Source organism: Rhinolophus sinicus, linkage group LG05 (genome assembly GCF_036562045.2).
Source record: "Rhinolophus sinicus isolate RSC01 linkage group LG05, ASM3656204v1, whole genome shotgun sequence".
NCBI lineage: Eukaryota > Metazoa > Chordata > Mammalia > Chiroptera > Rhinolophidae > Rhinolophus > Rhinolophus sinicus.
Genome location: NC_133755.1, coordinates 147,686,885 through 147,705,750, shown reverse-complemented (window position 1 = coordinate 147,705,750; position 18,866 = coordinate 147,686,885). Strand labels below are relative to the sequence as shown.

The following is an 18,866-nucleotide window of genomic DNA, read 5'->3' as shown; positions in this document are numbered from 1 at the left end:
ATGGGCCAGGGAGTTGTGTCCTACACAACTAAACTGAGAAACAACGGCTTGAACCAGAGTGTGCATGGGGCGGCGGGGGGGGGGGGGGGGGGGATAAGGGGAAAAAAAAAAAAAAGATTAAAAAGGCAAAAGGTATCTACTGGAAAAAAAATAAAGAAAGAAAAGACCGGCAAGTGTGATAAGCTTAGAAGCGTCGCATGCGAGCTGGAGGTTGTCATGGCTGAGGTTGTTTTATTGTGCCAGGGGCCAGTTACTGTGGACTGGTTACTGCATTGTCCACAGGTGTGATGGCACTTCTTAGGGCACGTGGGGCTCTCTGAGTGCCCAAGGCAGGTGCGCAGCAGAACCCTGCGCTGGGTATAGGAGTCAACTGTGCTTTCTTCTCCGTTTGCTCTAAATATACCCAGATGATTTCCATCCGCCTTGGGTAGTTATCCAAAAAAGACTTTGAGGTCATACCTTCAATTTTCTAAAGAATAACTACTTATCTCTATCTTTATCTATATATTTTTTTCTGTAAAATCTGGCATTAATTAGTATTGTGATCAGAGAAATCCAAAGTCCCTCATACCGGATGGGTTCTGAAATTCCAGGCCGTCTCTTAGACTGTAGGCTGCAAAGCCTCAGCTTGTCATATTGGAGAGGTTTTCCAGGAGACGGATCCACAGCTGGACCAGCAAAGATGCTAAATGAAGAACTCTGTTCTTCTAGCTGGGCCCTGTGGGTGAGCAATACTGATGTAAACAGTGGAAAGAAGAGTCAGCTCATCCTCATCAGGAAAACTGTACAGTTACATGATCTGGGCTATGTCGTAGGCATCAGCTTAAGAAGCAGGAACTGGCTACTAGCCTCTCCGACTGAGGACCTTGCATTTGGGCATCGCTAATGGGATTCTCAGTGATGACAGAGTCTCATGCCCAACTGGAAGGGCCTAACGGCTGAGATGGAAGGGAGCTATAGAAATCTGAAACTACAGGAAAAGAAGACTAAGGACTGGTTGATGTTGTGGGTGAGGTGGGCACGTTATGGGCTGGAAGAACCCGGCTTGGTTGCTGCAGTGATAGCTGTTGTCGCTGCTGCTTCCTCAATTTGACTCACCGGTTCCTGAGCTAAGTCTTTATCGTTGATTCCGGGTTGGTTGAGTTTCCAGGCAAGGTCCTTCTGGAGATTTTTATCTGGAAACATGGTGTGGCTAAACAGAGCCTCCAACTCTTTTATGTTGTGTGTGCATGAATGAGGTGCATTTTTGGTTCCTCTTTCATATTGACCAGCTGGATTCTGTGGAATCAAGTTCATGCTGGAATCATCCATGTAGATAAAAGGGTCTGGCTAAGGATTGTCTGGGGCCATTCACTTCATCAGGGACGCTGACATATGGGATGAAATGCCTGTCATGAATCCCCTTGGAGTGCCCATTTTCAAGTCTGCTGGATGTGTCTCTCTGAACACGCAGTTTGTTTAGTGTCCAACTACCCATATTTAAAGCTCGGCACCTAAATATGTGAAAATGCTTAAGAGGAACAGAATTCAAGAACAGTTAACTCCAAGTCAAATCATAACTTTGAAAGAAGAAATCACGCATATACTTTAAAAAGAAAGTGTTTATAAAAGAGAATTAATCATGTGTGAAAAACCGAAAAGAACTTGATCAGCTTCTAATATTATTTATATTTAAAAGCTTCTAAAAAGCTGAAAATGGTTCATCATAGTAGGCAGAGCTGATGACTGTAAATGAAACCTTAAAAAGAAAATCTGTCTAATCTCAAAAACTAGTATACATTCAACTTGCTAAATATAATAAACTTTATCATGGTAATGAATGAAATCCTGGAAGAACAATTTAAGTTCAATGAAATGATCATATAAATTGCAAAATGGAACACCAAACAAAGGATGGCACTGAAGGGTGTTAAAATATAAGACTGAGTAATGTTCATGATGAATAAGTTTAAGAAACCACCCAGTCAGGTCTCAATACCAGAGTCTGTTGTACAAATCAGAAGTTAGTAAACATTTTATGTTCAATAATTCAATTTATTTTTCTTTAGTTATGAACATCAACCAATTTACTAAATTTTGTATCAATATGTTACTTTGGGAACCCCAGATATAAGTACATGCTAAATTTATTTTGTGTATAGAACTACTGAGGATTAAAATAGCCCATGTAAATATAGCAGTGAATCTTTTACCTTTTGATGAAATAAATCAGACAATGAACTTTGTTTATACTGGATGACTTATATAGAAAATTTTTCTTATTTCCTTATATTATTTCCTTATATATTATGGAGGCAGGAGTTTCATTTTCTAAATTAATTCAAAGTATAGAAGTCACAGTGTTCTCTAATATGATTGCATATATTTTTAAAAATAACCAGAATTCATCTAGGTAAATTCTATTTCCTACGTGTAATTCATATTGTATTCAGAGTTGGTGGTTGCACATGTAAGTGATTGCTGGTTTTAGCTGCAATATTTCATAAAAGAAACAGAGATTCATAAACTTTTTCCTCATTGTCATTTTTTTCCCTAAAGTAAAACTAAAAAGTTATGTGAATATAGTAATCTTTGCTTAAAACAAAAACAAATAAATCTGAAAACATTCTTACTATGCCATTGATTCATCCTTTTTTAGCTTAATGTAACAATTTGATAGAAAGAGGATATACCTAATATATCTTAGATAACTAACATATATATATAATGTCTTAAGTCCTATAGGGTACTATTTGCCTACTGACCTTGATTAGATGATGCATTTTTTATGTAAGATTGGACTTGTTTCTTAGATAAGATAACCTATCAAGAAAAAGAAATTTAAAGAGCAATTTAAAGAGCAATTACTAATTTACAAATGATTGATTTAAGGGATCTTCCCTGTCATCAAATCAGATAAATTATAGTTAAAGTGAAAATATTTTTAAAATAAAACTATCTCATAAAATTACTTCTGTATCTTATAAAGTTGTCTATGTATATCCTGCTGCAGTGTAGTTCCATTTTTAAATCTATAATCATCACAAACCAATATTAAATCCATCCCTAATTTTCACTGAATTCAAATTGCCTGGGAGGTTAGAGTCACCAGATAGTTCTACAAGTTTTCATGTTATGTTTAGATTCCATCCTAAATTTTTATGATAGAAAGAAAATACTGTAAGAGTTTCAATGATTGTTTGAGTTTCATATTATAAGATATGGTCAAAATTTAATTATATTTTCACAAGAATGCAATCATAGTAGTTATTAAACAGAAGCAACGCTTAAATATTTACTCCATAGTGAGATGATAGAGTTGTAATATTAAAATGTGTCTTTAGTTTTGAAATTGACAGTGGAAAAATTTACCCCCGACAACAGTTCCAGAATTTGATTGGGTTTTTAAGATCAATGTAACCAAATGCCTAGTTCAAATGTCTATGAGATAAAAAGTAAGAGTGAGAATTTTCCTCCCCTCTTCCAATTTTTTTATCTGTCATTTGCAAATAGTCTCTACTTTGGAAGAAGGTCACTGATAAGGTCAATTAAACTTGATGTAGAGTACCAAAATTGTGTGAAATCTCCCCCTATTATAAAATTGAAATATTTATTCGGAGTAATATTGCTTCCTCAAGTTAATAATTTGTGACTTAGCATATATAATTCCCTAAATTATACATGTTGCAAAATTTTGTTTTTAAGTAGATTTTTTTTTGTAATGAAATGCATACTTCCATACAGTGCTCTAAGAACTTATTTTTAAGGAAGAAAAACATGTACTTAACAATAGTATTGCAGAACTATCAATACCAAACAAATAAAAAGATTGAAAAGAAAAAAATTAATAATTCTTTCTGAATAGTAATTCTGTAGAGACAATTTTTAACCAGGAAACTATAATAGAGAAGGAGATGTTTGTGAAAGAGATAGTGTTTTACATTTTTAAGCACATTACCACCTTTACTATGGTTTTCCCTTTATGATTTTAAATTCAAAATGACTATTAGATACACACACACACACACACACACACACACAGCAACAGCTCATGCACATTTATAGATACATACATCTTTCCTAAATCTGTTCACTAAAAGAACCTAAAGCAGTGATAGCTCCAGGACGACTTGAAGAAATTAATGATTCTGGGACCAGAATAGGAAGGGTTAAATATGAGGGTTGAACATCTTGTGGTGGTAGAAGTAAGGAATTGCTCAAGAAATGGTAGACATATATAAGGACATAGAAGCCAGCTTGAAGAGATAACCACAGGCCAAATTTGGGAAAATATGATTATCAAGTTCAGTCTGTGACAAATGAATCTAACTGTATTACAAATGTAGGGCATAATCTCTCTGAAGTAGGTAGGGAGAACAAAGCTGACCTAATTAACTTTGGAACACAATATTTTGATTGGAAACTGTAAGGCTAAAGACATAAGAACTGTATATAAGCATTGTATTCTAGTTTATAAAATTGGTTCTAACTGGAGTATGGTTTAACAATTCTGAAAGCACTTTGCATATATACTAGGGTTGAGAAAATAGGCAAATTAATGTTAGATTATGGAAGCCAGATTTCTCACTGTTAGAGAAAGAAATTACAATCAAGCGGATAAATCTAGAATGAACCATGTGGTTCTAGGTTAGAGCTGAAACATTAGTATGAACTCATGTTTAGTTTTATAAATAGATGATAGATTAGACAGATAGATAGATGATAGGTAAGTAGATTAGATAGATGATTATAGATATATGTGTATACATTGATTCATAAATATACATGTATTCCCCTGCACTGTTCACTAGAAGCAATGATACTCCAGTAGCTGTCAGAAAACAGGTACCTAGTTCCTGGTTTGTAATACCATTCTCAATAACAAGAGAAGTGGCTTTTCTAGGACTGGGGCAGAAAAAATACAAGATGAGCCTGGAGCACCCTTTAGTACAACAAAGTAAGTAAAGTGCTCAAAAAACAAAATGGGAGGCACACAGGAGTCAATCTGAAAGATCTCTCATTGTCCAAAGCTGGAAAAATTGGGACAACATAATAAATACCATACTATGAGATTATAATCCAAAGTATAAAATAAATATACATGAGCTCATACTGATATAAATAAATAATTGAATGGATAAATAATTGAATAGATAAGTAAATAAAGGCGTAGATAAGTCCTCATTTACAGAAGAATTACAAACACATACTATACTCGTATGTTGGTATTCTCTTCCAGGAGATGGAGGTTAATGTTCTCCTTGCATGTGGGCTGGACTTAATGACTCACCTCCAAAGAATAGAGCATGGAAAGGGAAAAGTAATAACTTTTCGCAGTGGAGAGAGCTGGCAGACACTATATTAACTGAGTGATCAAGGTTAACAGCACTGATTATGAATTATGCTAATATTATATACTCCCTAATGTAATGTGATACTGTTGCCATGTAAGTGACATTTTTTTTCTTGGAAAATGCACACTGATAATTCAGTGGTAAAGGAGCAGGATGTTAACTTGCTGTTACATGGTTCGGAAAAAAATACACACACACAAACACACCATGTATATGTGTTTGTGAATATACATACACACAGAGAAAATAGTAAAGGAAACAGGGCAAGTGTTAAACAGATGGAGAATTAGGATGAGAGGCGTATCAAAATTCATTGTACTATGCTTGCAACTTTTCTAACGTTTACATTATTCCAAAGCAAAAAGCTAAAATTTAAAAGTAACAGTTTTTCTTATTACAGGATCAATATATAGTCATTATAAATTTTTGAGAAAAAAACAAAATTTTAAAAACAATATCAATAGATTACGAACATTTCATACTTTAAAAATGCATTTTGTAAAGGAAACATATTAGACAAATTGATTTTTAATCTGATTTGTTTCCTTGGTATAGTGTGAACATTTTATAATATCATTATAGTTATACTATTTTAATAGCTGAGTGGGATTTCATTGTAGGATTATTTAACCAATTTGCTAATGCTGCTTATTCTGATTATTGATATTTCAGTATAATAGCCAACACTGATACAAAACATATTTCTAGCTAAATTTTTTCCTACATGTGTAAATATTGTCTTAATATAATTTTCTAACAGCTATTGATTTGTGTTAAATAGTACTAATTTTTTATTGTCATATATGCATAGAAAAAAATCCAATGAAACCTAGGGAATTCATAGACTCCAACACCCTTATTCCATTGAGTGGAGGCCATGACCATAAGTATATTCTATTTTTAGTTCTGGTAGTTCCATTATAACTTTAAATCACAGAGCACTGTTCCTTTATCTATTTACTCCTAGCTACAAAAGGTTACAGAGTTAGTGCGCTTATATCACCTTTCATTCCCCTTTCTACATTCAAAATAGTATAGTCATCTTGGATTTATTATCGTTCAACATGGACCATATGCCAGGCAGTACATAAAGAGAGGAAGAGTGTCATGGTAAAATAAAATATTTGATTTTCTTATTCTTAATTGATCTAATAGAAAACTGTTTGCTCAAACTGTTTACATAGCAACAATGTATTGGGTGATTATAGTGTATTGATAAGTAAGATGAATGACATTAGTGTTACAAGAGTGGGAGCACAAAATTGATAATACTGTTATAAGGTACCTGCACTGTCCAGGAAGCATAATAGTGTTATTTGAAGATGGACTTATTTGGTATAAATATATATTGCAAACTCTAGGGCAACAACTAAAAATTTTTTAAGAAGTTTGTTTGATATGCTAAGAGAAGAGAGAAAATGGAATTATACAAAATGCTCAATTAATACCAGAGAAGGCGGAAAAAGGGTAGAAGACACAAAAGAAACAAAGAACAAGAGCCATGAATACCATAGATATTTGTTTTCCACATGTTCAGAAACAGAGTTACTCTGATGATGGCAACAATTGCCATCTCTTCTGTTTTGATCACTTTAGTCACCAACTGCCAAGGATTCTGATACTTAGAAGCTCTCCCTGCTGCTGCGGGTGATCAGAAGAGTGGAAAAAATGTTTTATACATTAGTGCCCCCTTTATTCCTGGTTTCGTGTTTCACGGTTTCAGTTACCCATGGTCGACCACAATCCAAAAATATTAAATGGAAAATTCCAGAAATAAACAATTTGTAAGTTTTAAATTGCACACCATTCTGGGTACTGAGATGAAATCTGGTGCCATCCTGCTCTGTCCTGCCCAGAGGGTGAACCATCCCTTTGTCCAGTGTATCCACATTGTACATGCTTAGCCACTTAGTGGTCATCTCCATTATCAGATCAAGTGTCATGGTAGCATAGTGCATGTGCTCAAGTAACCCTTATTTTATTTCATAGTGGCACAAGAGTAGTAATGCTGGCAATTCAGATATGCCAAAGAGAATCTGTAAAGCACTTCCTTTAAATGAAAAGATATGTATGTATAGAAAGATATGTATGTATAGCAAAAAACATAGTATGTATAGCTTTTCATACTATCTTAGGTTTCAAGCATCCACTGGGGGTCTTGGAATGTATCTCCCACAGACAAATGGGGGACCACTGTATTCAGTTATGTATTTTAAAACAGTACTGCCATGAGTTTCTAGCATCTGAGATGAGTTTTAGTGAAACACTCCTTTTAGTTTTTATTCCCCAATCCTCTCTAGAACAAATTCACTAATCCCTGGAAACTGGGCCAAATGATTATGTTAGTGACAGACACATTGTTTTACTCAGAATCACTGTTCCCTCTTTCGCTTCCTGAGATAATGTCCTTAAATCAAACTCTATTAATTTAGTATAAGAAGTTATTATGTGTGCCATACATGGTGGATGACACCATGTGAATATAACCCAGTTCCTGCTCTCAATAAGTTCACATTGTAATAGAGAAGGTAGAGAACCAAAATAGATAATTGCAATGCAGTATAATAAATGCTATGACAGAGAGAAGAATATATGTATAGGAGCACAAGATAGAAGCACTTAAGCTGGACTGGATGGCTATCTAAAAAATATCATGATCAAGATAAGTTTTGAAAGATGAGAAAAGGTTAACTAGGTGAAGAAATATGTTGCAGATAATGTAATGTGTGCAACAGATGCAAAACATGAACAGAGAGCCTAACATTTTAGGGCTATGATAGTGTTCTTCGGATAATTAATTTTCCAGAATTCTCCTGGGTCCTTTGTTCTTTTTCCAATGTGACCACTGTCTGGGCCTGCACCTCAATCTATCAGCCATCCAGTGGCATTTTTTTAAACCAATGGCTAATGGTTAAAGTGCAAAGTGGATCATTTCTCAGTAAAAATCAATGACATTGTTTAAAAAAGAATACAAGAGGTAAAATAAGGAGGAAGAAGAGAGACAGTATCTGACTTCACTCCCCTCCTGAAATGTCAGGAGGTACCATATTTCAGGTGTTTGGTTGGGTCTGGGACAGCAAGTGGCCTGGGGAGATGTGTACAGTCAGTCATGTTGTGCAAAAGATATTTGTACTAGCATATTTGTGACTGGTGCCAATACTTGGCAAATTAAAATAGAAAATGAAAGCCTTTGCCAGCAACTGACTAAAATGACAGGCACTAGCTTTCCTAATGTGACCCTATCCAGTGAGTTCTCATTGTTTGCTGCAAAAACAACTCCAGAAATTATCTGATGAGCGGATGTCTTGTGTTAGTCTTGGTCCTTCAACTGGCCTAACATACAGGATGTTTGCCAGTAAGAAGAGGGGCAGTTGGGTTGTTGAAGTCTATACTTTTGTGTCTCACATTTCAGTATTCACAGAAAATCTAGCTAATTCATCTTTAATTTTCTTTTCACCTTAATACACAGTGTCCTACCTTGAGTTGAGAAATCAGCCAGTTGTTGGAAAGCAATATTAGATGTCAAAAACTTATCAAACTTCATCTTACAAACAAATCAGGCAAGATGCAAAAGCTTGAGATGTCATCCTCGCGATATGTACTCATAGCAATAAATTGTGAACTTAGCATGTCAAAGTAGAGCAGAAAACTAAAATAATTAGTCATCTAAAGTTCTTTCTGCGATGAGCCTAGATCTCAAAGGAAAGGATCTTTCAGAGCGTAAATGAAAATGCATAAGCTTAACTCATTGCTTTTCTTGCCTATTCTGCTCTTTCTTGATCAAGATTATTAAATTAATAAAATGTTTTTGAACTTCTACCTTGATTTCATAACCTTGTTATCTACAGCTGCCCATCTTCTCACTTTTCCCCTGGATGCAATTCAGAAGCAGCAGAGAAAAATGTCCTCATCTGTTGCTCAAACCACAAGAAGCCCAATTGTCTTTCGTGGCATTTCTTTTCTTTTGCATTATGTCCAGTGGTTTACTATAAAATAGTATCTTTCCTCAAATTAACTTTTGAATTTAATGAAGGTATTGGATAGATTTGGTTTCTAGATTTGTTTTCAAAAGATTTTGATGTGGTGAAGAGTTGAAAATAATACATTACTCCAGAAATTGTTGGTCTATGTAAGTCTTTTATGTCTGGTGAGAGCCTGTGACCCAAACCTTTTGATTTAACCCCCTCACCCCCACTTTTTTTTGCTGGGGTTTATAGAAGCTAAAAGGATCTAAGGTAGTATCTGGAAAATAAACACATAACAACATTTAATAAAAATAGACTTCAAAATAGTAGACTGAGCTCTAAAATGTACTTTTAGATAATAAAATCTATTCTGAAATCAAAATAACTGTTATGAGGCCACTATAACATAAACCTGACATAATTCAATAAAACAGGTTTGATAGACCAGAGCTGACTCTGTTATATATAAATGATAATATAATATAGGAAGCATCACAATTCAATGAGAAACAGATGGACAATTCAAAACACTGCATTGGCCAAAAACTTCAACATCATAGAAAGGGTGGGAAGAGACCGCTAGAGACTTAAGAGACATAACATATGGACTGGGTTTGGTCTCATATGCAAACAAATCAATTGTAAAAAGACACTTCTGAACTATCAGGAAAATCTGAATATTGACTGAGTATTAGTTGATATCAAGGAATTATTATTAATTTTGTTATATGGGATAAAAAATGGTAATTATGTAGTTTTTTAAAGGCGGTGTCTTGCTCAGTTAGAGAAACATACTAGAGTGTTTACAGGTGAAATGAACAGATGTCTGGGGTTTGTTTGAAATCATCCAAGATTAAGAAACAAAACAAAACAAAAGAGTGGAGGACAAAGTGATGAGATTAAAAAAGATAAAATCATTGGTGAAATATGGGAATTCATTATTTTATCCTTGCTATGTTTGTATACTTTCAAAGATTGCTATACCAGAAAGTTATTTTTTAAAAAAAAACACAAATAATTTCTTCAGATAAAATCTCACATTGAAACAAGAAAAAAAAAAGTCAGAGCGTTTTTCTAGAAAAAGAGAGGAGAAGGCTGCAAACTCCTCCCAGATCTTCATCCTTTCCCAGGAAACCCCCTGAAATGTCTCCATGGAACACGGTTTGAAAACTGCTGTATCTGGTTCAGCTCCCTAAGCTGACAGCAGAGGTTCTCTCCAGGCTCCACCAGTTTAGAGTTGACTGTTCCCATCCCACAGCTGACATATTTATAGGTCCCACAGTGTGAGTAAGTACACTATGCTCACCTCCCTGCACAACCCAGGGAGGGATCTCCCTTGTATTCACACTGACTTCACCCCTTTCCTTGCTCTTGGTGCCCGAAACTTGGTAAATATGTTACTCATCTTTTGATTTATTGTCCTTGTATGCAGAATATTGCAGCCCAGGAATAACTATAGTTTTCATATTAATAAAGGACTATATAAAGTTTAAAAATCACATAAAAAGCTAGGAAAAGACAAGGGGCTATTCTTTTTATTATATAAAGAGCTCCTAAAAACACTAAGACCACAAAAGGGCAAAAGGCAAAAGTCACAGTCATTTTATATAAGAAAACTACCATAGGCGTATCTATATAAATATGCATATAAATCATTAAGGTCACCATTAATTAAAGACATGTAAATTAAAATAAAAATGTCTCACCTATCAAAATAGCAATAAAAATAATTCAACTATAATTTTTTCTAGGTTCAAAAAAGTCGTTAAATTGTTTAAACCTTTGACTCTAATTCTTAGAAATTACCATAAAGGAGCAAATCTTAAATTTTAAAAAATGAAGAATGTTGTCATTAAATATTACTTATAATAGCAAAAAAGTTGAAAACAAACTAATGTTTAACAATAGATGAGTGATTAACTAAGTAATAGCTCAAATACTCAAAGACATTTAAAAAGACATTAATGCAAAAATGCTTACATTTTAAGGTTAAGTCTAAAAAATGAAGAATGTTGATTTTCATATAAAAACTATCACTAATATTTTCAAAGTAAAAGCAAACGTGTTCATAGATTCAAAAATACTAAAACAAAATCTCTACATTTAGTCATTCTTTTGTTCGGATGTTGAGATAAAAGGAGGTTTTCTTTTGTTGTTTTTTCTTCTTGTGTCTTGTTAAGCTTTAAATTCCTTTCAAATTCAATAAATATTCATTACTTTTACAATTCTGTTAAGTATTATTTGGAAAGATATGTACTTAATTTACAGTGTTAACAACTAGTGTTTATTAGGAAAGGATGACATAGAAGTTAAGCGATCAGAGCTGTTCCTTGATCTTCACAGTGATACAATATGTCCTGTTGAAATTTATTTGTCCTTTAATTACAGGTCTTTGTATAAAGCAGCTAGCTAGGCAGAAAGTGAAAAGGGATTGCTGAGTGCAGATGAAATAGAGGTCTCTGGCACAGCTCTTGATCTTCCCTTGGCAAAATTTTTGGAGATTATGAAAGATGATGCCTCATATTATTCTGAACCAAAAATTGCTATCATGATCAAAACTTTTTCTATTGTGAGCCAAACATACTGTCATTCATATTTAGAACCACATGCTCTTTGTAGAGCATTATGAAATATTTAGGATATGTCACTTTGGGAAAAAAGGGCCTTCTGCTAACTAAAGTTTCTTCTTTTAATTTTAAGTGCAGCGCTTGGCTATATGTCCAAGTAATGCAGTATTATTTGTAATAATGACATATTGGGAAAGAAAACTGAAATGTCCAATAGAGGAATAATTAAATATACTGCAGAATATTCATCCTGTGGAATATTATATAGCAATTAAAAATGAGGTGGAATCATATATTTTAACATGAAAGTTTATTGTAAAGAATAAATAAAATAATTCACAGGCAGTATGCATATCTGCGTATAATTTGGTTACCTTTAGGGAGCGGGTTGGAAGGAGCCTTCACTTTTTTACATACTTCTGCCTTTGTATTTTTGTGATGAGAAGGTATTGCTTATACAACTAAAGGAGGAAGAGGAAAAGAAAGGAGGAAGAGGAGAAAGACTCAATAGGAACAATACCACCAGCAGCAGCAAAGCAAGGAAAGAGAAAGGAAAAAAAAAAGAAGGAAAATTTCCAGCTGCTGCCATCAGATGGATGTAGGGCCATTTTCTGGAGTGGGCCTTGACTATCCAGAGAGGGTGTCACCCCACAGCATTATCTTAGTGAAATCACCATAGGCCAGGGTTATGGTTCCAAATTTTTGTCACTCAAAAGTCAATTTACCAAGGTCTGATCTATTTCTGAAAGGTAAGCCTAGTGTTTTCTGCATATATGAGGCTGATATAAAAACTAGGAAACCACCACATACGTTTATAGTTAGAAATAGATGTAAACACTGGAGCAGAGCCTCCCATTCTCGGATCAGTCTTGTCCCCTCTACAGCAAAGCCATCTGGGAGAGCAGAATAGCTAAAGGCATACAGGCACAGGTCTTGAATGGCCCACGTATAGTCCTGACTTCGGTCAAGTTACTTAACTTGAATTATTCCTCTGTAAAATGGAGGCACTAATAATTATCTCTTAGGTTTGTTGTGCAGAAAAGGACATATTAATATACTGAGAAGATAATTTAATGAGCATAGAAGAAGGGGGAAGAATTTAATGTGAATGGCTAGTTTCGACTTCTGTATCTATTTACCTAATGGGGATATAGGTGATATAGAACCAGAGAGTTGTGTCTGCTACAATTGTATTCATTAATTAGCAGTCAGTAATTGTTAGTATTGCTATTAGTACTATACCAGACAAAATGCTAGACAGTGACCATAAAGCAGAGAAAAAGAAAAGGCCCCTGTTTTTACAGTGAATATACATTAAGGAAGTCAAACACTGAACTATTCAGTCCGTGTTGAGACCAGAAGTGAGCCAGGTGCCATGGGAGTACAAAACGGGCAGCCCCAGGAAGCCAGAGAAAGGTTCCAGGAGGAAGCTAGATTTCAGCTGAGAATTAAAAGATGAGTAAGAGTTAGCTAGGTCAGAGAGAAGGACTGTGACTCAGAGATAACGGTTTGTACAAGGACCACAGGAGGGAAGAAACGGAGAGCTTTGGGGGTACTGGAAAAAATCTAGAATAACTATGGCTTACAGAGGTATAAGGAGCAATGAGATTGCAAAAAAGCCCATGTCCAGCTCCTGTAATGTCTTAGAGGCATACTGAAATACTGCAGTCATGATTTCCATGAAGATAAAGGGAGCCATGAAAGATTTCTAAACTGGGAATTCATTCTATCCCCCTTCTCTATTATTGTTCTTTATATGTTAGTAATACTTCATCTAGGAGTTTTATGGTGGGACACATTCTGACCCTTACTCTTCTAAGTCAATATTGAGTCATCAAATTCTCTGAGTTCTGAAGGTGACTTACTATGTGTACCTATCTACTGTAGGAATTGAATTTATTTAAAATGCTTCTCACCTTGCTTTCTTTTCATATTTATACTATTCTTATTTTCTAGTCCTCAAACATTAAATGTGACGTAAAACACTAAGGTTTGTTTTCCAATGGCCTTGTGATTATGCAAAGTGATGATCATTCTTTTACTTATTACAATATTTATAGAATTAGAAAACACACAGGAAATGTTTTGACATTCAGAATTCAACTGTACTGGCTATCCCCCTCTCTTCCCTTGCCCCCCCCCCAAAAAAAAAAATAAAAACTACCTTTCTCTTTGTTCATTTTCCTTGAGAGAAATTACACCCATTAGTTGATGCCTCCCATTTCTCAAAGAATTACTGCCTATCCTATGCACTTTACTCATATCTCATTTAATCATCACAACCTTGCCAAAATGGCATAAAGCAAAGAAGCCATTACCTGAGGACACATCTTCCTGATGGATGCACAAAATAAACTGAGATGAAGCACTGATGCTCATCAATACAGTTCAAAACTACGGTCTCCTGATGCTAAGATGCTGAGTGTAGTTCCCTGGGAAGGAGCTTGGAGGTGCCGTTTGTTTCTCAGGGTGTGCGCTGCTTCTATAACACCTCGCTGCAAAACAAAGGCTGAAACTATTTTCACTTGTCACCTTTTTCACAAAAGCAAAAATCCTCTTTAAATTTCTTCCAGTTGGCAAAAACAGGTATTGATATAGGTCTTCCGTAAAAGCAAAATGACCCGAAGAAAACTTTCAAAAGTGGGGAATACCTGTATATCTTGCTCAAGGTCACACAATAAACAAATGACAGGCACAACTCCCAATAGTCTGTTTCAGCTTTTCTGAGCTTCTACCAGCTCCAAAAATTCCTAGAACCATAAAAAAAGTGTTCCTAGATAGATTAAAAAAAAACTCATGTTTGAAATTATTGGCATTGAAAAGCGTGAGAAGAAAGGTATTCTGTTCCTCAAACCTCTAGCCCACAACTGAAAATATGCAAAATCTGATCATGGATGAAAAATACATGTTACTTGCTATAAATGGAAATGAATGGTAAAAATAAAAGTAAGTACGCCATGTCCAAACCATCAATACAGCTGCGCCCTGACATATGGTTGCACTTATGGTTTGGGGAGATACTAAAAATAACAAGAAAGGACACAAGACATGTTAAAGCACCATGTTTTAAAAATGTGTAGAGTATAAGGATGAACACAAGACCAAATCTTTTTTAATGTGGCAAGAATTTTTTCAGACACTCTTTTCTTGCAAATATCTCACCTAATTTCACTTACATCATTTTTGCTTGACATAGCATTTCAACACAAAGCACATTTTACTTGCTTATCCAAGTTTTGTGAACACTTTTCAAGAGGCAACAGAGTTCCTACAAATATTGGAAATTCCCCAGAAGTCCTGGGATTTTTGAAAATCATAAGACATTCATGTTTCTAATTCTTGAAAATATTTGCAGCCTTAATGCAATGTGGCTTTTAAAAACAGTGCCCGCTTTTTAAAGGTCATCCTGCATTTAGCCACAAAATTAGAGTATTTTTTAAAATATTTTTTTAAAATGCAAAACAAAATCCTGTCTAAATACCTGAACCAATCATCAGGTTATCTTTGTTACAAGTGATGAGCTTAGTACTGAGTTACATTGATTTATGACAAATTAAAAGTAATTTTTTTTTATTTAATAATTTATTTCCAAAGCTAAGGTACTGCTGATAAACACACAAGCAAACAAAAACCTGTAAATTCCTTTGTTAACTACCTAATTATACTTTTTTTTCTTATCAGAGCTACTGTTTTTATTTTTCTTATATAAGGTTACTTTTATACGAACAGATTCCCACACTGAAATGTTTCTCTTATTCCATGTTACTTGTAATGCATTACAGCTTCTTGAGCTTTCTTTTTTCTCTCCCACATAATAGCTAATTTTCATGTAGAATCATCAGTTTAGCGCAGAGCTTGGCTATAACGTTGACTAAAGTGGTTGAATGCCCAATAGCACCCTGGTTCCCACACTTGACGCCTTTGGAGTTTTAGATAACCATCCCTACAATTTTGTACTCTTTAAGTGCTGCAAGTTCACTAGACAAGTGAGGATCGGAGTAAAGATGAAAATTAAATAAATTTTTTGATGATTTCCAATGACCACAAATGTTAAATCTCTGCTAGATTATTTCAGAGTTACTACTGAAATGTTTAACTTGGCACTTATTTGTTAAAAGGTAAATATTTAGAGGAACAAGGTATAAGACATACATGAACAAAAAGAAGCGTTTGAGACAACACATAAACAAAATCCAACAACAAAACTGTTCTAAATGTGTGTAAAAAGAAGAAAAGGAATTCGATGCAAGCTTTCTATCATTTAATCCATTTTAACTTAAACTGTAGATTCAGGGAAAGAAACAAATTACAGAATTGAAACGTCAGTTGTTAACAAAACCTAAGAGAAAAATAAAATATATATGCATATATACGTGTACATATGTGTGTGTATATTTACATATGTATACATATATATACACACACATATATTTTAAGCTATGAGAATGTGAAAGTGAAGAAATATGATTTAAAGTTCTAAATGGAAAAAAATAATCTCAGTCACAGTATAATTTGTTGTATCTGCTGTCATTTTTTCATTTTTAATATTATGAATTATAAAATTATAAATTATATTTCAAATATACAGAAAATATAACAGACAAATCTATTATAATTTTAACTTGCATTGAATTATAGATGACAGGATGCTGGATATAGTTACATTTAACTTCCAAATTATTTTAGCATCACTGAAATTTGAAACTTATGAATGTAAAGTGGTTGTTTCCCCAAAGTGTTTTTTAATTACCTGTATACAAAAAGGCAGTCAGTGACAAGCTTGGCCAAAATACGGAAAACTGTCTCAGAACAAACATTTTCTTTGGTTGTATCCATCTTTAAATAGGACTTTATATAGTGAGTAGCTTAGATGATTAGAAATTAATATAACAGAGAATTATAAAAGTCAATTTAATTCCAGTTGTTCTGCGTTGAGGAACTAACTTGAACTTGAGCAACGATCACATCAAAGTCTTCAAAGGCCATGGCTAATTCATACTCTGGGACTCTGGCTGGAGCTGAGGCTTCATGCCCTGTTTCAGTGAATCTCCACATGTTACCCTTTAACCTCTAGAGTTGTTTGAGTTCATCTCAATAGTAGTCACTTCTCAGTTTAGGCTTAAGTTTAGGTTTAATTTTCAAAGGGAAAGTTTTCTAAATTAGTTAACTGTACTAAGAATTAATAAATGTACCCGAAGATCTGAAATATATAACCCTGACTCAAGTTTTTCAAAGTAGAAGGCAGTCTTACACCTCTCTTTATTTTTTTTATAAATAGTAACTGTTAATATTTTATTATTTTTCTTAGAGCATGTGGTCTCTTTGTTTACTTTTAAAATAAAATAACCCTCATGGTTTCTGCTACCTAGCAACTAAAAACTATCTTACTGTGTGTCTACACTAATTCTGATGTATAGTTTCGTAAAGAGTAACGGACTGACACGAGATTCCAGCACAAATGCCAGGCCCCATTTCATTCCATATTGCATAGGGGCAGATGGCTCATTGCAGTAAGTCAGACTTGGGCCCAGGGTTTGCTTCCTAAAGTGGATGCCTCTTGAGACAGTTTTTATATTCAACAGGAAAGTGTGTGGGCACTGAAATTACTGTGCACGTCATAACCCAAATAAGCATTTGGTCTTTGGAAAGAAATATCCAGAGAGCAGAAGAAATAATCTGACTTAAAATTTCAACACTTTTGAAGACCAGGAGAAACAAATGTAAAATTTTTCCTCCAAATTAGCTTTCGTCTTTACACGATACTCTTCTTATTCTATTCTTCTTGAAGCATTGTTTCTATGGTGTTTGTTCCACGTCTGCTCTTGAGCTCTGAAAATTGCCAGCTGCAAATTCTGACATGCCAAGGGCTCAGCTATATTTGCCCAACCAAGAGAAGGTAAAAACAGAATGTTGGAGCCAGCAAAGATTATAAACATGTTTCTACATTGTTGTGTGCTGTTTATTAAAAGAACTCACTTTAAGACTTTAATAAGCCCCCAAACTTCATTATTTTGCTCTCCCTCCAAGTATAAAGCACAGATGTTTTGGCATGTTGGAATTTGAAGTTTGGAATTTTTAGGAGAGGCAGTGTGTGGGCAGGGAACTAGCACCCTGGGCAGGTTGAGGTTCGGAAATTTTCTCAAAATAAGGTAAAAGAATAGCCCGTGTGGCCTGGAAACTTAATAAAGACCCACGGGGGCAGGGTGTTAATACACTGAACCAAATAAGGGTACTGGATTTCTTCCCAATATTTGAAGACATTAGACAATCCTACCACTTTTAAAAATAGGCAGCATAAGTTTGTGTATAAAATTCTGAAGTAAAACAATGGTAATATAAAACATATGATTATCTAACAAAAGACTAGGGAATTTCATATAAAAGCAAAGGCTTTGCTTAGAGTAAGTTTCCTATTGTTTACAGCGTAAGAAATACTGTTATAAGACTATAAAAAGGACCATTAAGTTTATCTTCCCTATTCCCGTTTCTAACATGACTATCCTTTCCTCAATTGCCACCCAATATTAAGCTTTTTTTGTTTTTTTCTCCAGCGGACTCTAGAACTACACTGCCCAATACAATAGCCACTAAGCCACATGTGAGCTATTTAATTAAAATTAAATCAATTCATTCATTTCTTCACTCACTAGCCATATTTCAAGTGCTTAGTAGCTGCAGGTGGATAGCGGCTACCACAGTGAACAGAAGAAAACATGTCTACTACCACAGAACATTCTATTTCTAGAAGATTAAACATTTTCCAATTTTTAAACATAAAATTTTATGCCCCAAAATTAGTATCTAATAAATTGTGTAGTTCTCTCATTACTTTTAGTTGTGGAAAGCTGTCAGTTAAGATAAGCAAAACGAGGAATGGAACATCATTTTAAAACTTCTGGGAAGCACTCACATTGTAAGCTCCACAGGACAGGGACTGTGTAGTCATTGGAAGAACCGCCACTGCTGACAAAGTGCCTGATATATTGGTGGTGGGTGCAACT

At 34.5% G+C, this 18,866-nt stretch overlaps 1 pseudogene; it reads right to left on the bottom strand.

Moving 5' to 3' along the window:
* Positions 1-545: 545 nt before the first annotated feature.
* Positions 546-1,416, bottom strand: LOC109452178 (arginine-fifty homeobox; annotated as a pseudogene).
* Between the last annotated feature and the right edge of the window lie 17,450 nt (positions 1,417-18,866).